The sequence below is a fragment of the Physella acuta genome, unplaced genomic scaffold (genome assembly GCF_028476545.2).
Source record: "Physella acuta isolate Inbredline_101_S28 unplaced genomic scaffold, ASM2847654v3 ptg000696l, whole genome shotgun sequence".
Classification (NCBI taxonomy): Eukaryota; Metazoa; Mollusca; class Gastropoda; family Physidae; genus Physella; species Physella acuta.
The window spans coordinates 124691-145072 of NW_026732215.1; positions in this window are offsets into that span (position 1 = coordinate 124691).

Below are 20382 nucleotides of genomic sequence, written 5' to 3' on the forward strand. Positions count from 1 at the left end.
GCGTTTATTATGTGTATAGTTGTAAAAGATATATGCATACACACACATCGGCCTTATATATATATATATATATATATATGTATATATATATATATATATATATATATATATATATACGTGTGTGTGTGTGTAATTACATACTGATAGATGTATACTCATGTATGTATTGATGTGTCATCATATGTGTCATTGTCTTCAACAGCTCGAATTCTTTGATCTCCAGCGTAAGATATTCAATCGTACATTCCTGAGTCGACCCCCGACTCTGTGCCTAGTCTATCAAGTTACAAATCCTATTGAAGCAAATGCCCTCGGTGATTAGATCCGCGCACGTCTTTGGGGCCGTGGTTGAATCAGATGCTTTTGTAGGCGCACTTGATTATCCCGCCCCTGTAGAGGGAAGCCACTCCTGTTGACGGTCTGAGGGGAAATAACTCCTGGCTCTGTTCTTCATGTCCCGGTTGTGTTTTGTTATAGGATATTCATTTCCGGGTGGCGTATGACTCGGCATCCACGGAGGGTCATTTGAAATAAAGGGGCGGAGATAGGAGAAGATAAGCTTGTGTGATGTGTAATGATGTGTGTGGGTGAGGATTGATATTGCATATGTATGTGGGGGAAATAGTGCACTTTGTGTTCACTTTTAAGAGAGTAGGCTCCGGAAAAAAAGAAACAATCTAAATTTTAATAATTAATAACTTTTATTTTTTAATTTGTGTGTATAAATTATGGTAATTAAATGAAAATATTTGCATGCATTATGGACTCTTATGCAAGTATGGTTACCCTGGTAACAGCGGTCATCTTAAATTTAAAAAAAAAAACGTTTGTGGAGATTAAAAATTAACATATTACACTGACGTTCTGGAGTAAACGCGAAATTATTTTTACAATCTGCTTCTTGCCTCCTTTAACTCTTCGTCGTCTTGTCCTGTGCGGGCCCACATGGAGCAGGTGAAGTAGTGTTCATGAACGGATAGTGTGGTCAGCACTATGCCCAGCTGCCTTTGTTTCCCTAAAGTTAGTTACGTACCCATCAGAGACATTCTGCTGACTTGAACCCAGATTCGAACACGACAATTTTGGGTTAACAGTCTAGCTCTCTACCGATAGGCCACTCACCGTTGTGACTTTCATAGACATCGTCACCTTAACAGTGACATACACAAAAAAAAACCCCACTTCTATTTGACAATATATTTTCTTCATGTCATATGGCCTTTTGACTCCGATTTCAGCCTACTTTTCTTTCTGGATTTGCTTCTTTAGCCTTTTGTCCACTGAAGACGTGTTTCTTTCAGGCATCTCTTTTTAGAATTTCTATAGAAAATATAGACTATATATATAGACTATATTGTCTATATAGAAAGTTTCAAGTGCCCCCTCCCCCGACTGAGAAAAAAAGTCTGAAAGAAACACTGCTTCCAAGGCTGCTATCGTGTTTCACGAGCAACTATGAGCTTTACTGTATTTGTACTGTAAGCATGCGTGGAGTGTAAGCATGCGTGGAGTGTAAGCATGCGTGGAGTGTAAGCAGGCGTGGAGTGTCTACTGCCCGACACGTGCGTGCGCGTGGGTTTGAGCAAATCGTGAGCAAACACGAACAAACGATTTTAACGCGGTGAGTGTTTGGGCAGCCCTTGATCAAGACCGGATCATTTCTTCAGCAAATACGTCACGGTTATAATGTCAACACATATCTCGCTGTATCAATAGTGTGGCAGGCATTTTTTTTGTGGTCACGTGGTATAAAGGTGTTGTCGACGTGTGGGGTAACTTTTGTTTCACGTGTGATGTGTGTGATGTGTGTGTGTGGGGGGGGGGGGGTGAAATGGCGACAGGTCGGATTATACGATTAGCCTTTGATATTATTATGTTTTCGGTAACATCAACTGATAAGGAAAAAAAACTAATATAATCCTCTTTGTTTTCTATACGTTTGGTATCTTTTATAGTACGTTGAAATCATAGATTATTTTATTTTTAATGTGTATGTGTATGATTGATTTTATTACAAATGTTGAGTGTATAACCGTACTATTATGTTCTGGACATACATCCTGTTATTTTATATTTCTTTGCTTATCTTTAATTAAGTAATTCGATATTTTCATATTATGTTTCCTGTTTATTTTTTTTTTTACTTGAAATCGACAATTTAGCAAGGTATTGTTAATAGCGTTAAAGAATGATTCACAAGTAAACAGACACACATATTAACAACATCACAGTAATGTGGTACAATGTTCCCCCTAATCTGAGGGATCGCGCGGCCGTGCAGTAGTTGTGAATATGCGCGAAGTCATTGTGTAAATTACATATATAATTTACACAATGACTGTGCAGCATGTTCACAACTACTGCACAATTACAAATACACTTGTATAAGATTAATAGAACCCCGCACGTACAAAATTCACGTATGCGCCATTTTTCCCCTTAGATAAAACGTTCCTGTGCTACTATATAAGGTGTTCACCGTAGAGAAATGACAAGGCTACTATCACAAGTCTGGATCTACATTGTCTTGCTAGTCCTAGACAGATCATATTATAAAGTACATTAGACATGAATTTAACTCTACTGTGTGTACACTGTCCACGTATGGTATGGATGTAAGGTATATGGGAGTATCAAATGCCTCATCACGTTGGCGTGGTGTAGGGTAGACGAACTGTTGGTGGAATGTAGGACGGGGATCAATGCTATTGTAAGCAGTATGTCTAGAAACTAAGTTTCTAGAAAAATATTTTTTAAAATCTCATTAAACAGCATATTAAAATACTGAAAAGTATTATGTTACAACATTTAATGTATTTGAAATCAAATTATCTTGCTTTTCACTGTAGTGATCTGCTTGCTTGTGTTGTTGCTAATGTAGTGAGGTACAATAAAACAAAATATTACTAAAATCATATCATGATAATAGTCTCAAAACGTAAAGACAGTTACACGTGAAATCAGTGTTAGGAACTTAATTGTATTTTTAACTGCCCTTAATTTGTGAAATTTTAAACGGTTGTATTTTTGTTTAATATTTTGAATTAAGATTGAAGATATTGAGCTAGCTTTGCATATAGTTCATTCTGAATTAACTATGTTTACATTAGTTTGACTAATAACATTTGTTTACAGTTTTTTTTTCTTCGCTTGGTAAGCAAAAAGTATTTGCAATGTGTAGGTATAGTTAAACTTCCAACATTTTTCATGAAAATGTTCAACAGAACATAAATAATATGCTTCCTTTATCCTCAACTAAAACAACGCCCAAACGATAATACTCAATGTGCTATCACTCACTTTTTCGAACGATACTTTTATAAAGTTCACAAGAAACCTAAAACGGAGGGTGTGTGCCATTAAACTGAAACCCATCTTTAATCACAGCTTGCAGGCATATGTTTGCACTAGACATGGAGACGTTGAAATGTACGTGCACATTACTTAACCACCTTCCAACTGCCGCTCGTGTGGTTGTGTGGTTAGACAAGAGCACATTACTCAACCTTAACCACCTTAAATACCTTCCAACTAACGTTTTTTAATGGACTTCAAAAATGGATGACTACTTTACGAATGGCTCTAAATATGCGATCCATGAATATTAAACTTTAACCATTGACCTCTCCGTTTTGAATAGCTTAATCCCTACTCCCGCTTGTAATAACAACCACACTACCTCTAATTCTTTTCTATCACACATCCCCAGACATAGCAATAAAATATTCTACCCAGCCCATCCCTACTGTAAGCTACAAAGCGCCGAGCTGATATTAAAACTGGCCGTCAGTCTTTATGTCTGTTGGAGTATCTCCTAGGACGTCCGCGACATCCAAGCGAGAGAGACACCCTGCGTCGTTAATGCCTCGGTGTGGCTTAGGAATACTGGAACACCTCTGTATTTAATGCCCCTGTTTGGCCTGAGATGGTTTATTTCCACGGCAGCAAGACGGACATTATTTCTGTTATCACGACACAGCGACGGCTATAAATTCCCGGCCAAGCCAAGATTTGTCAGGCCGAGTCGTAGATTTACGACCCCCCTTCGGGGTTAGGGTGTAGAGATTTACGGCCGGTCTGCTGGTCAGTCCTCAACTGACCATTTGTGCAGTGGGTATTTTTCTTTGTGTTGGGGGAATGGTCAAAGAAAATTGTTGGAATTAAAAGATAGCGTTTAAGTAGGGGGGAGTCGATAAACCATTTGGGTTTGAGATTTGCAACACTTCCGGTTTGGTTAGGGTTACCGTATGTTATTGTAGGAGTCAAGATGTGGAGGCTATTTGTTGAATGACAAATCTTGAATGGCGGGCTGAAGATTTAGATCTGGGGGAAAAGCTAGGCTCTCTCTGAACAAAAGGCATGTTTATTGAACAACTTTGGTTTTCATCCGTGTGGTGTTTAATTACCTGCAGTTACCGTCTGACCGTTAAAGCTGTTAGTTTCTAACCCGTTTTAGTTTAGTAGGGTGGCTTTGTGACCACCCAGCTCTAATTGGTACCTAACATACACTGATTGATGAACTTCGTTATCCAGGTGTGAACACAAGACACAGTGTCAGCAATATTTCAAGCGCGCTGAGATTTAAACAGTAAAGAATATAATACATGGGACAGATGTAGTAGAGTCTGCTTCAGTGACTTCGACCTACGAGGGTATAGTGTTCTCCGCACTATGCACAGCCACATTTTTTCACTTACGTAAGTCAGGTACCCACCAGAGCTGGAGGGAAATCAAGGGTGATATATAATCACAAGATCTGAACTCGAGACTTTTATGCTAGCAGCCAAACGTTCAAGCAATCCACCACGCCTCCCCAAGGCAGGTCATATATTGGTTGCAAATTACATAGGGCCTACGCCTATCAGTTTATGCACGATTTTCTTGCAGTTATGCAGGAAATTTTTTTTAGAATAATCTGAAAATATCTCAAAGCTATATAACTTGTAACTATTAATTTCTCAGTTGTTGTTTTTTTTTCCATAGCATGAGTGTTATGTTCACTTATTGTATTTCTATCGTCAGTACAATGTACCGTTCTGACTATATTATGTCATTTAATGTATAGCGGGTAATGAACTTCACTTGTGGCACTATACAAGCTGCCGTATTACAAACCTGATCACGTGAATGTCTAAATTAGTTCCGACCTAATGATTAACACACAATCGCCAATTTCCTTTGAGACTTAACTCATTCGGTGACAAAGATAATATACAATAAATTGTTGTGAAAGGGAAAGCTGTATAGAAATGATATGCGTGTATCTGTGTCATATAAGTAAGATAATTATAGTTACCATCATGGTGAGTGGTTGTGTTAAAATATTATGTCAAATCATTTTTGGATCTGCTGTGTCATTTAGTATCGGATCAGTGAGTTAACATCACCAATTGATTATTTAGTAAACATCCGTAATGGATTATATAGTTAACATCAGAGGATTATTGAGGTAATATCACATCATTTAGTTAACATTACCAGTGGATTATTAACATCACGAGTGGATCATTTAGTAAATATCACAATGGATCATTTAGTTAACATCACATAAATGAGTTAACCCCACCAGTGAATCATTGAGTTAACATCACAAATGGGTCATTGAATTAACATCACATCACTGAGTTAACATCACATCATTGAGTTAACATCACCAATGGATCATTGAGTTAACATCACCAATGAATCATTGAGTTATCATCACATGCTTAAGTTAACATCACATCATTGAAGTAACATCACCAATGGATAATTTAGTTAACATCACCAATGGACCATTGAGTTAACATCACATCACTTAGTTAACTTCACTACTGGGACATCAACAACCTGCTTAACCTTCACAAACGGACCATTGACTTCACCCAGATCCGCCCACCAAACCTAACTAGCCCTAACCTCTAATTGCCCGTACCATCGCCCCCCCCCCCCCCCCACCTACAGGATAACTGTATGCCCCAGTCTAACTCATGCCATCCCTCAGTACACCGTGTTCACTGAACCGTGCTATTGCGTCACGTGGCTGGACGATCAATCTAAACCCAAGCAACCGTAAACACATTGGCTTTTAATTTGATGTCACGAGTGTGTACCAACTCGGAATGTCATAGGTTGTGATGTGTACACGCGTGTGTTCATGTTAACTACACGAGGCAAACTGCCGTGTAGCATAGACTGATTTGTTACTAGTTTATGTTAAATTAGATGAGTACTTTAAAAGTTGGTTACAGGTATAAATAGATGTGTGCGATGATCGAGGTCGTGTTACGTAGGTTACAAGTGTACACATCAGTGGCGAAACTAGAAAAAAGGGGCCACCCCGCAAAAAAAAATTTTAGGCCCCCCCCCAATATAAATATATAAGCCTATATATGTATATATAATATATGTGTATATATATATATGTATATATATATATATATATATATATATATATATATATATATATATATATATATATATATATATATATATATATATATATATATATATACTTAAACACAACATACGAACATAGGATACTTATTCATGCTGGCCTGTTCGTGTTATGAGAAATACGTGTTTTTTTTTTTAATTAAAACAAATTACAACATCATGTCATGTGTGTAAGTGCATTAGTATGTTTTGTGAAAATCAGTTTTATATTATCTCTGCCGTAAGACCTTTAACTTTCTATCGGTCAAAAGAATATAAAACATGACAGCTTTCTGTAAATAATGGTGTCTCGTGTCATGTTTATTTTAATGTTTTTTTGTATTTATTTTATTAATTTTAAATACATTTTATTTTTATACAGTGTCATTCTTTAGTAAGTAATTTATAAACAAATAATAATAAAGAGAAGTAATTGGTTTTTAATTTGTTTAGTACAAAGCTATTAAAAAGAGGCTATGAGCATCACTATTTGACTATTTAAAAAGGGAAATAAGTCATGGAAGTAGTTAAACGTTTGCTTATCTTTGGTAAGTTTCATTGTAGGAGAAAGAGGACTCGACTTTCACAGTGGTTTAAAAACGAAGGAAACATGAGCGTGGGGTGGTGTCTATAGAATAAAGATAATCCAACCGCAGCTACGGTAATCTTTTTTACAAAACAAACATTAAGTAAAAAAAATGCAAGAACATTTTTTTAAACTATAACAATTTTTTGTATGGTCGGCCGTGGGCCCCTAAATGGCGTGGGCCCCCCCGCATTGCGGGGTCTGGCGGCACTGTAGTTCCGCCCCTGGTACACATATGTGTTAACTGACATAAGCAGCTGTTGCTACATAGCAAGGATTACGTTGTGTAATAGATCCAGGCAGAGGCGTAGAGACCCATCCCGGTGCCCGGGGACAAACTTTCGATTTGCACCCCCCCCTCGAACTTTTGATTTGCACACCCCCTTCTCAAACTTTCGATTTGCACCCCCCCCCCTCGAACTTTTGATTTGCACCCCCCCCCCTTCAAACTTTCAAATTGTTTTTCCAACCCATTTTGGCGCCCCCCCCCCCCCCCGCCCCCCCCCCCCTCGCTACGCCTCTGGATCCAGGGGTGGGCTGGCTGTATCGAAGAGGCCAGGGACATTTTTAAAAAGGGCCCCCATCCCCAGATTCTAATTTTCATTGAGCATTGTTTTTATCTACCAAAGCCTGAATTTTACGTCTAATAATTGCTTTTAAAATTATATTTTTTAAAACTATGATGAAAACCAAGAAGGTTGAAAAATTCTATTTAATTTTATATGTATAACCGAATTTAAAAAAACCACATTCATACTAAATATGTTTAGGTGTATTATAAATATCACTATACGTATGCAACTTACGCACATATATTTAAATATGCTTGCATTACATTTAATTAATTGTTAGTTGATTTGCTCTTTCTGAATATTTAATACATAGAGTATTTAACATATTCCATGCACATACACATTTGTGATGATTTTCCTGCTTCTTTTCCCCTATGACTTTTTTCCTGTGGCTTTTTTTTCCCTGAATAGACCACATAATTCACTAAGTTCATTTTTAAAAACCATTCCGCATAACTACTATTGGGTTTCTTTTTGTTATCTAATTTAAGTACTAGATGTCAATTTATTTTACCATTTCCAGGTAGCCAGTACTTAATGATACGGAGTGGGCGATATAACAGATCTGTTGATAACAAAGAAGGGTGGGATGATATTGCCGATGGCAACATATGTTAAATACCCCCTCCCCCCCCCTCCCCCCCCCCCCCCCCCCCCGGAGATCCCGACTCCCCTGACATACCTCGAGCAGCCGGTAAATACCGCGTTCACCCCCGGGTCAAATGTCACCAGCACCGACTCTAATTCCGGCATCAGGTTTCGCCCCGTCCCCCCACGGGATGCCCGTTTAGCGGGACGGATGAAGGTATTAGTCCGCCATTGAAAGAAATCCCCGACAATGCGACCGCACGGGGGAGCCGGTGTAGACGTTGTTGGGTCCCCGATACCGAGGGGATACCTGGGGGTTACCTGTATGCCGGGGGATAAAAGGAGGTGGGGACGAGGGCAGGTGAACAGGTCGGGTCTTTTGTACGTGGAGGGGATCTTGATGAAAAGTATGTGAATAGAATGTCGAGGAAGTTGGAAGGGGATAGGGTATGTGTGGGAGGGGGGTCGCACAGGTTTGTCATACAACTGCGTTCAAGAAGGGTTTTTTCAAGTGCGTGCTTGAGAGACGACTTCAAGACGTACTTGTCGTGCGTGGTCAAACATAACTAAAAGATTGTTCAGATGATAAAGATTTTGAAGATTTGGTCAGTAAGTTGGACATTAGTAGCCGGTGTGGTGAATCGGTTATACTAACATCAGCCAGGTCTGGTCTGATTAACAGTATTTAACAAGCTTGATTTGACACGCCGTTTAGAATGAACTGTCGGGTTTTAAGGCAAACGAATTTGAAACGTGTTCTTCAATATAACGCGTTAATTTAAAGACATAAAGGGGAATGATCAGTGTTTCTTTCAGGCATCTCTTCGGGGAATGGGGGGACACTACCCACGTAGCAAGTCTAAAGATCGCCCCCCCCCCCGTCCTTATTTCTCAACGAAATAGAATGTAAAAAGAAAATATATAATACTACCGGTGCCCGCACCTCCCCCGAAATTTTCAATGCATCACCCGTCCCCCATACTGAAAAAAAGTCTGAAAGAAACACTGGGAGTGATTTCTTTTAATCAATTCTCTTTAAATCACAAACGGCAAACATTGACTTTTATGGCTCTTAATTTATCTAATCCCTACTGGGAAATGTGTTTATATATATATATATATATATATATATATATATATATATATATATATATATATATATATATATATATATATATATATATATATATATATATATATATATATATATATATATGAGCGTAAATTATAGGCCTATACATTCACTACATAAGAATCGTAAATAAAAGTGCTTTAAAATATTAAACAAAGGTTTAGATAAAATAAAGAAGCCATCTAAATTAAAACGTTACTTCCTGCTACTATAGACGAATACTTAAAATCATCCATTCGTAAAAAAAAATACAAGTGTGATCTTAGAATTGGACAAAGTAAAAATATATTATTTTGTGTACAGTACATTAATTACATTGAAAAATAGTCATTTATTTCATTTTCAGACATTGATATCGAAATGTTTAAAGTACTTTAATTACATCTACAGACGACACTTGTTGAGATATTGGTATCGATATGTTTAAAGTACTTTAATTATATGTGCAATCGACACAGTGAAATATCAGTATCGATATTTTAAAAGTACATTTAATTACATTTAGAATATGTCATATTCAGTTGTATTGTATCCATATGTTAAGAGTACACTCATTACATTTAAAATATCATTAATTTGATTTCATTTTATAACTAGATTGATCGAGACAATAAAAAAAAAACAACTTCTAATTTAATAGCCCAGAACGTGAAGGGCAGCAATGTCTCGACAAAAATACCACTAATTTCTTGTTTCTATTTTTAACTGATTGTGGGCGAGGCTCTCTTAGAATTAAAGACATTTCTAAAATGTCACCCGCCTTGTTAAAGATCAGATCAAATATCAAATTTTCCCTTGTCCCATCCTTTGTGCGGAATAGGATTTCGTTGTTAAAAAAAAAAAACAAAGAAAAATATGTCTGGGTATTAGGTTACTTTGTTAAGAAAAAAATGTGACTTCTACAGTGCAGTGGTCGCCCCTAGTGCTATTATTTGAAGTGTACTCTTCTGTAAGTTTTAAATGGCGTGGTTGTTTTAGATGTTATTTCTTTAGTCATATGGCTCATTGAAGATTCAAATTTAAACCTAGCGATCCGTTGTGCAAATGAAAAAGAGTTCATATGTTTCCCGGCATCATCATCATCATCCTTTTCCGTTCGTGCCCAAGATGCATGGAGTAGATGAAGTAGAGTCAGTGGCGTAGCGAGGTCGGATGTCACCCGGTGCGGCACTTAATGGTGGCAGCCCCCCCCCCCCCACCCCAGAGGCGTAGCGACCCTTCCCGGGGACAAACTTTCAAATTTTCGATTTGCATCCCCTCCCCCCATCCAACTTTCGATTTGCACCCCCTCGAAATTTCGGTTTGCACCACCCCCCTCAAGTTTTTCTCTATATATTTTACTATTTTTTGCCTTGGTGTCACCCCCCCTATATGGTGTCACCCGGTGCGATCCGCACCCCCCCGCCCCCCCCCCCCTCGCTACGCCTCTGAGTAGAGTTCATCTGTTTCAGGGATCTGAAGGGTTAATGTGGTCAGCACTGTGTCTTTACTTTCCCTAATGTGAGTTAGGTTCCCATTATAGCTGGAGGAAATCAAGGACGTTCCACTGACTTGAATCGGGATTCGAACTCGAGACTCTCGGTTAGCAGTCTAGCGCTGTACCGCTAGGTCACTCCATCTCACCCATGCTCATTAACACTCGTGTTTATGAACCTGAACAACAAATACTCAAATTGTAATTATTCTTGTTTCATTACTATTAGTACTATGTTTACATGTTTTTAAGTAAATGAAATATAATGGTTATAAGTGTCAAATCAATAGGGCTTGTACTTGTAAGTCTACGGTCTCGAAATCTACTAGCTGGCAAGTACGAGAACGAGAAGTTGTGACCTACTTACAAGCCTTATATCTGTCATACTAGTAACTGCATTTGGTGTGTGTGCATGGTGCGTTTCAATGGTGCGTTTCAATGGTGAATTTCAATTGTAAGATTAAATTTACCTGTTTCCTGTCTTACATCATCAATCATTACTCTCGCATAAACCCGTCCTCCCCACATCACTCACACTTTACCCCCCCCCCCACATCAACACACACCATACCTGCTGTGGCCAGGATCTCACCTGTACCGTACACACGTCACACGACGCCAGGTGCCGGGGTAATCCCAGGTGCGACATATGACCCCCGTGACATCTGACCCCTGTGACATCTGACCCCGGCATGTACAAAGAGCCGGGCCGTCGAGTGGCAGATGTAGGTGATCTTATGATGGATGATGATATGCTGGTGGTGGTGGTGGGGGGGGGGGGTCGCTTAACCAACGGTACACCGTTTTTTAAAGCCTGTAACGTTTAGGTTGACTTTGGTCTAACCACGTGGCTGGTGTGTTGGCTGGTGGCTCTTCTATTTATGAGTGTGTTCACAAGACATGATATATATATATATATATATATATATATATATATATATATATATATATATATATATATATATATATATATATATATATATATATATATATATATATATATATATATATAAACAAAAGGGACGCTACTCTAAACTTATGCTCATGTTTACAAGTAATCAATCATAACACTTATTTTATAGATGTAAATTCATGTAGAATACTACGAAGGAAAGCTTTAATTTTTTTTAACCATTGCTTTTAATTTATTTATATTATTTTGCCTAGGCCATATTATTGATCAAACAATTTAAAGCTTTCTGTCCTACATGACACTACATTTTGCTGTATTTTACTGAGAGTGTAGGCCAGACATTTACTGTGAGACATCATCCTATAATAACGCTACGCTTTAAAAAAAAAAAAAAAAAGGATTTTAACTCCCTCTTCACCTCCGTCATACCATATGACGCAAAAGGTCAACCCCCCCCCCCAAAAATGACGTCACACCTCAGCCTAACCTCAACCCCCTGATAATTACAGTTTACTTTTTTTAAACTTCTATTTCTTTAGATCAGGGGTTCCCGACCCGAACGATTCTTATGTGCCCGCCTCTCACTATTCGACAGAGACAGAATTTTTTTCATAAACATTATTGAAAGGTTGAAGGGGATGGAAATCGAAAGTTTGAGGGGGTGGGTGCAAATCGAAACTTTAAGGGGGGGGGGTGCAAATCGAAAGTTTTGTCCCCGGGTGACGGGAAGGGTCGCTACGTATCTGGAAGGAGTTTGTCGATTTAAAATAGGTGGTGCCCGCCACCATACCGATATTTTAGAATGTGCTCTAGAGTAAAAAAGGTTGGGAACCCCTGCTTTATAGTATGTTAATCAATTTCTTTTGCAATTTACAAAAAAAAAAAATTTCAAAAAAAAAACAAAAAAAAACGCGAAATAACGGCTAAAATTTAGTTTGTAACTATACTTTTTTTTTAAAGGCAAAAGTGTGACGTCTAACCCCCTCCACCCCCATCTAACATCGTCTCACAATTACGAACGTCCTCCCCCATACAAGTATGACGTCATATCTGAACGGCCCCCCTATGAAGTAAAATATAACAACCAATTATGTTCTTTAACAATTTTAAACATGATAAAATAAATGGCTATTTTTTTATGCATACCCGTATGCTGAAATGACATTTTTGTTTCGTTTAATTAGATCCCCATTCCACCAAAATATGAAATTACCTCCGAAATCTGATTCCGTTCATTTGTTGACTAATCCATCTCTGGGTATTGTCCCCCGCCCCCTGTCGCTACAGACGTCATAAACAGATTAGACCGACGCCATTGTGTCAAATGAGCAACGCTATCCCGCTTGTGTAACTATATTTGGTTCGGAAATCCCCGATTTTGTTACCAGCTGCGTCATACCTATGTGGGGCTCATTACCTGCGGAGTTTTGTTTAGTGCGATCTATACTTGTTTTTAGCGCAATTTCCATTCTGGAGAATTGCGTTTATTAACCCGTCATTTCTGGATGGATGGATGGATGGATGGATGGATGGATGGATGAATGTGTGTCCGCAGCTTTAAGTCGTATCTCCTCCTCAACGAAGCAATATCGATGACTAGTTCCAAAAGCAATTATGTTAAGCAAGTTACGAGGATGAGCATAGGCCATAAAAATTCCGGGTTTCTTTCATGGATTTCCCAGAAAAGCCAAAAAATCACGAAAAAAAAGCAGTTTTTGGCCCATATCTCGGCAACCAGACCACTTAGCGACTTGAAACATGTACCAATCGATTCCTGTCATAATTTAGAACAATATTGCCGAAGAAAGTTTTCAAAAATATTCTCTCGTTCGGTCACAAATTTTAAAATTACATAAACACCTACAAACCGATTGTTCTTCTAGCTTGAACGCACCCCAACATTATACGTCAGAGCTATTTTTAGATAACATAAGGAAATTGCGCACAAATGTCACTAGACTTTTTTAATTAACTTGTTTTTACATTGTCTCTTACATTTTTATAATAAGTAAACATGTGTGTCATCTGAATAGTTTTATCGTATCGCTTACTTACCCTGGTGGGAGGGGGGGGGGGGTGTCTAATTTATATTGTGATCGAGAGCCGGTAAGGAAAGTATATGGGTATGGTGTTTACAATTAACCATATATTTTTTAGAGTTATTAATGTTTGAAATATAGGTTCCACAAACACCCCCCTCCCCAAAATTTCAAAGTACCCCCAGAATGGACTCGCTGTGTCCAAGGGGCTCCGACCAATATTCCGTCTAAGCTGCGTGGTTGTGCGGCCGCGCGGTAGTTTTGAACCTGCCGCGCAGATATTTTCTAAACTACATAGTATATTTTTGAATAAGACGTTTTTAGCTAGTTTTTTCCCCTAAGAAGGAACGTTGCCCCCTACCAAACATTAAAATTCTCTTTGTCCATTTGTTCCCACCATCAATGCATGTTGATCATCCCTAGCTAGATGGACATTGACGCTTAAGGTTTGGATTGTGATATGTTGGTGTGGCGTGTTAGGTCGCAGGGTGGGTTGCAGTGTTTCTTCCAGACTTTTTTCTCCGGGGGGGGGGGGGCACTTGAAATCTTCGGGGGGGGGGGGGGCGGTAAACTTTCTTCGGGGGGGGGGGGGGGCGGACACTGTTAAAAGTATATATTTTCTATATAAATTATATAAATTTCATTTCGTTCGGGGGGGGGGGGGCGGTAAAAAATTTTCAGAGATGCCTGGAAGAAACTCTAGTGGGTTGGGGTGTGGTGTTTAGTTTGGGTTATGTTTGTGGTTCATGGTGTCTGCGGTGTTATATTGGACATAAGGTTGTATTATTATCACCCCATAAGTTGTTCACCTCAATACTCAATAAATCCTTTTCAACATCGTGAAATGGGAAATTAATATTTATTTCACAAGAGCTAGACACACACACATACACACTCTCTCTCTCTCTCACACACACACACACTCTCTCACACACACACGCACACACACAACAACAACAAACGCCTATTTATGTATTGCGCCCTTCTACTGCTGGTGTTTTTTATAATCTTGCAAACGTTCTCCATTTCTCACAACTCTCAACTTTGCAGTGTTATTATAAAGGTATTTATTTCTGTAATAAACATTAATCCAGGCTGTTTCCAAACAAAACACACCGTTTGCCCTTTGATCTTTGACTCTTGCAAAGCGGTCATTAAGCCGTGTTTAGATTAAAGGATTTCAACGGATGGGAATTCACTGAAACTGCTAGAGCTAAGTGGACTTCAAATGATAGGTGCTAACTGATGCTTATATTAATGATGTACACTAGCTGGTATTAATGACAACGATGATATTAATGTTCGACGCTAACTGAAGCTTATGGATGCTTATATTAATGATGGACGCTAACTGAAGCTTATGGATGCTTATATTAATGATGGACGCTAACTGAAGCTTATGGATGCTTATATTAATGATGGACGCTAACTGAAGCTTATGGATGCTTATATTAATGATGGACGCTAACTGAAGCTTATGGATGCTTATATTAATGATGGACGCTAACTGAAGCTTATGGATGCTTATATTAATGATGGACGCTAACTGAAGCTTATATTAATGATGGACGCTAACTGAAGCTTATATTAATGATGGACGCTAACTGAAGCTTATATTAATGATGGACGCTAACTGAAGCTTATATTAATGATGGACGCTAACTGAAGCTTATATTAATGATGGACGCTAACTGAAGCTTATATTAATGATGGACGCTAACTGAAGCTTATGGATGCTTATATTAATGATGGACGCTAACTGAAGCTTATGGATGCTTATATTAATGATGGACGCTAACTGAAGCTTATATTAATGATGGACGCTAACTGAAGCTTATATTAATGATGGACGCTAACTGAAGCTTATATTAATGATGGACGCTAACTGAAGCTTATATTAATGATGGACGCTAACTGAAGCTTATATTAATGATGGACGCTAACTGAAGCTTATATTAATGATGGACGCTAACTGAAGCTTATGGATGCTTATATTAATGATGGACGCTAACTGAAGCTTATATTAATGATGGACGCTAACTGAAGCTTATATTAATGATGGACGCTAACTGAAGCTTATAGTAATGATGGACGCTAACTGAAGCTTATATTAATGATGGACGCTAACTGAAGCTTATATTAATGATGGATGCTAAAGCTTATGTTAATGATGGACGCTAACTGAAGCTTATATTAGTGATGGATGCTAACTGAAGCTTATATTAATGATGGACGCTAACTGAAGCTTATATTAATGATGGACGCTAACTGAAGCTTATATTAATGATGGACTTTAACTGAAGCTTATATTAATGATGGACGTTAACTGAAGCTTATATTAATGATGGACGCTAACTGAAGTTTATATTAATGATGGACGCTAACTGAAGCTTATATTAATGATGGACGTTAACTGAAGCTTATATTAATGATGGTCGCTAACTGAAGCTTATATTAATGATGGACGCTAACTGAAGCTTATATTAATGATGGACGCTGACTCCTGTATTAATGATATTATGTTCAGCGTTGATTGGATATATTAACAAATTGTGTTTTGGTTTTGATTTGTTGTCGTCGATAAGCCAGGGGTTTTTGGTGTTGTTGATGTTGCGGCTGGAGTTGGTGAGGACTTTGATGATGTGAGACATCGATAAAGTTGTGTTGTCTGATGATGGTTCATTTGTTGTTGTTTTTTTTTCTGATTATGTTATTTTAATTCTTACGATAATATTCCAATTAGTCATACGGTGGTATGTTAAGTGGTATGTATTTTTAGTGTTTTTATGATGGTAAATTAAGTTGTTAGGTGCTCTTTTATTTATATTTTTTGTATGGTTGTATGGTGGCATGTTGTGTTGTCTGAGAATGGCTCGTTTTTTTAATAGTATGGTTTAAGGCCTTATAAGAATATGTTAATGGGTGTTATAAGGGTTTGTTCAGTGGTTCTGTGGTGGTATGTTCAGTGGTGTGGTCTGTTGATGTCGTAACTAGTTTTTAACTGGTGAAATGAACGAGAGAGAAAAAAAAAACTGATTAAAAAATGTAGAACCCGTGCACTTTATAACCTCAAGCCTAGCACCGCGTGGGTCATTACAAATCGCTAATCCCTCTTTTACTGCTCTGGTGATCAAATTTTCAACAGCGGCGAATTGGGCATAGTGTGTTGTAGCAATCTGCTGTAGCACATGTGTTGTAGCGTTTGTGAATATAATATGTGTTTTTGAACACGTGTGTTTTTAAATACATGTGTTTTTAATACATGTGTTTTGAATAAATGTGTTTTCAATTACACGTGTGTGTTTAACACATGTATTGTTGAATATATGTTTTTAAATACACACGTGTTTTTAACATCCAAGTTTTTAATCCCATGTGTTTTTTAACACGTGCCTTTTTTAAATCAACTGTTTTTGAAAACATGTGTTTATGAACGCATGTGTTTTCGAACAGATATGTTTTAGAACACATGTGTTTTTTTTAAATGTGTTTTTGAACTCTTGTGTTTGAACCCAAGTGCCTTGAATAATTCATCAGCCCCAATCAACTCTGTTTTGTAGTCCGCGGTACCACCCACGCTCCGTGGACCGTCCCCTATCACCGTCTGGTCTCTAGCCCCACCCACGGTGGATCCTCCTCGCTCCCCCGGGCGTCTCCCCGTCCCCTAGGCCCAACTCTGGTCCGTGCATGACTTGTGAAAACCAAATCCGATTAAAGCTTCATTAACTCGACTATTTAGTATTCGACTACCAAGCCTAGCTACCAAGTCGTAAAAGCTCATTAAAAATGCACAGCGCTGCGAGTATCGATTCGGTTGGTGTATCGATTATCTACCGTTACATTTGATGTTGCTGGAAAGTCTATATATGCTAATGACCTTGTATAAGTAGAGATGGCTGAGGTGAACTTTGGTCTATTAAAATACGGAATTAGAATCATGCTCATGCTTAATTAAAGAGTGTAATTTCATGTGGTTTTTGCCAGTAGGTGTTTGAAGTCTACCAGAAAACGCAGCAGATTTGGACAAATATAGACATATTTTGACCCACATCAGCATCTTTTTCATACCCAAGACACATGGGGCAGATAAAGTAGAGCTCATGCTTAAGAATAGTGTAATTTCATGTGGTTTAAGTCAGTAGGTATTTGAAGTACATTGAAGATTACTAGAAAAAGCAGATTGGGAACAAATCTAGATATTTAATTGACATATAATTCACATATAATTGAACCACATCAGCATCTTTTCCCGTTCGTGTCCAAGATACATGGGGTAGATAAAGTAGAGCTCATCTTTTTTTCAGATACATTGACATTTGAAGGGATAGTTTTGTCAGCATTATACCCAGCCGCGTTTGTTTTCCCAGCCGATTTGACGCATACGCATATGCATTACCTAGTGAGAATTGTTGTATATGATCGTTAAGTTATAATAAATAATTAATACACTTAAAGTAATTTAAATTTTCAGTGTATATTTATCCAATAAAGAAACTGAAATTGAAAAGTTATTGATAGCTTTACACATACCTTCTGAGAATATAATTTGATACAATGTATAAATTGCTATGAATCAGTGTTTGTTCCAGGCATCTCCACATCCCCCCATTCCCGAAGAAAGTCTACCCCCCCCCCCCCCCCCGCCCCCGAACGAAATTGAATTTATATAGAAAAGATATACTTTTACCTGTTTCCGTCCCCCGGAAAATTTAGTCCGCCCCGCCGCATCCCCCCAACCTCCCCAGAGAAAAAAAGTCTGAAAGAAACACTGTGTTTAACATTAATGAGTTAAAATAATTATCGGGAGATATTGTATGTATGTAAAGTGGTAGTGAAATGTTAGAAGTGAAGTTAGCGCTCTGATACGAAAAAACACATTAAACGTACGTTGCTATACCAGCACTTTATAGAGACACATGTGAACTATTGTAGTTGGTGTTAAGATACGACCCACATATTTGACTGTATGTTTATTATCATGTCATTCGAATAAAAAATAGATGCCTATGTATCATTAGTTACATGACATTTAAATAACAACGTATGCTTAGTAGTGGATTATTATTTAGCAGCATTATTCATGTAGAGTAAAAACAGTGAATGTTAAACCCAAACATATGAAAGTAAAACAACCCAAGTATGTGAAAGAAAGAACAACCCAAACATGATAAAGACACCCGAAACATGTGAAAAACAACCCAAACATGTGAAGGACAGACAACCCAATGCCTCTAGAACTTTAAACCATTGTTTATTCAGGCCCTCCAGAATTTTGCCTCCATCACATTTTATGTCCCTCTCCCTATCTCCCCCCCCCCCCCCCCCGCCCACTCTCTCCCCCTTCTCTCTCCTACCGAAACTACCAGCCTCCCCCAACCTACCCCACCCCACGCCGTCAGATGTGCACTATAATTACACTCGTCAATTACTCTATGCTGATGGTCATTTGAGTGCAGGAGCGGAGGTCGCGAGAGCGCTTGACAGAAGGACCCCAGGCTCTCTGTTTTCTCATGCCAGCACCAGCGGTCGCACGGCGCATGCGTGGAGGGTATGGTTTACATCTGCCCATCTACGGAGGCGATCAAGCGGATTAAACTTGTCATGTTGGCCGTGCGCATTGAATGATTGTTTTCTTTCTATTATAAGAAACGGAAATCCCACATTTTCTTTGTCTAATAATGGGATTTCCCGAACGTAAGGAAGCTTTGTGCATAATGGAAATTTCTTTTTTTCCGTTAGCTTTGTTTTATAATACGTCTATATCTTACTTTTTAGGATTGTGATCAGCTTAGGATTTAATTACCATAAAGAAAATGATAAAGATTACATAGGAAATGAGATGAAACTTGACTCTACAGTTGAGTCTGGAAGAAAAAAAATATGGTAGACTTGCAGATTTAATGATTCCAACGAAGCTGGAATTCAGTTAGAAGAAATTTATTTTGCGTATTGTACAGCACAGTGTTCTAGTAATATAATGACTCTACTTAGATATAGATTTAGCTGCCGTCAAGGTTTAAATCTTTGATTTCATGGGAGCCTGAAGCACACAGTTAGCTACACTTATTTCAGAATAATTCCAATCTCAAGAAAAGAAAAGTTGGAGGTCTGCAGTTCAGCTCCCTTCCTGATTCGACGAATAACAAAATGTTGACATTGGGAATGGAAAAGTATGCAAATGCTACTACAAAGTCTCGAGTATGAATCCGAAGAGCTTTACTGAGACCACCCAGCTCTAATTCACGTTAAGGATAGTAAAGCAAGCTGGGTATAGTGCTGACCACACTATCCATTGATATGCCGAGGTCACGTAAACATATGTGCTCTACTTGTGTACTTCACCTGGTGGCCGGAAAGAACCGCAACGGAAAAAAGCGCAAAGGAAAAAAGCGCAAATCAAAAAGCGCAACGGAAATAAGCGCACACGGAAAAAAGCGCAGAGAGAAAAAAGCGCACACAGAAAAAAGCGCTAAGAGAAAAAAGCGCAAACGGAAAGGTAGGTAGGTAGGTGGGTAGGTGGGTAGTAGGTAGGTAGGTAGGTGCGTCATGATGTGAAAAAATATTAAATACAAAATTGTTATTTTGGTGCGAATGAATGTTGTTACGAGAGATATGACGAATGCATGTTTGATGACGCGGATGAAAGAGAGTGAAGTTTTGCCAT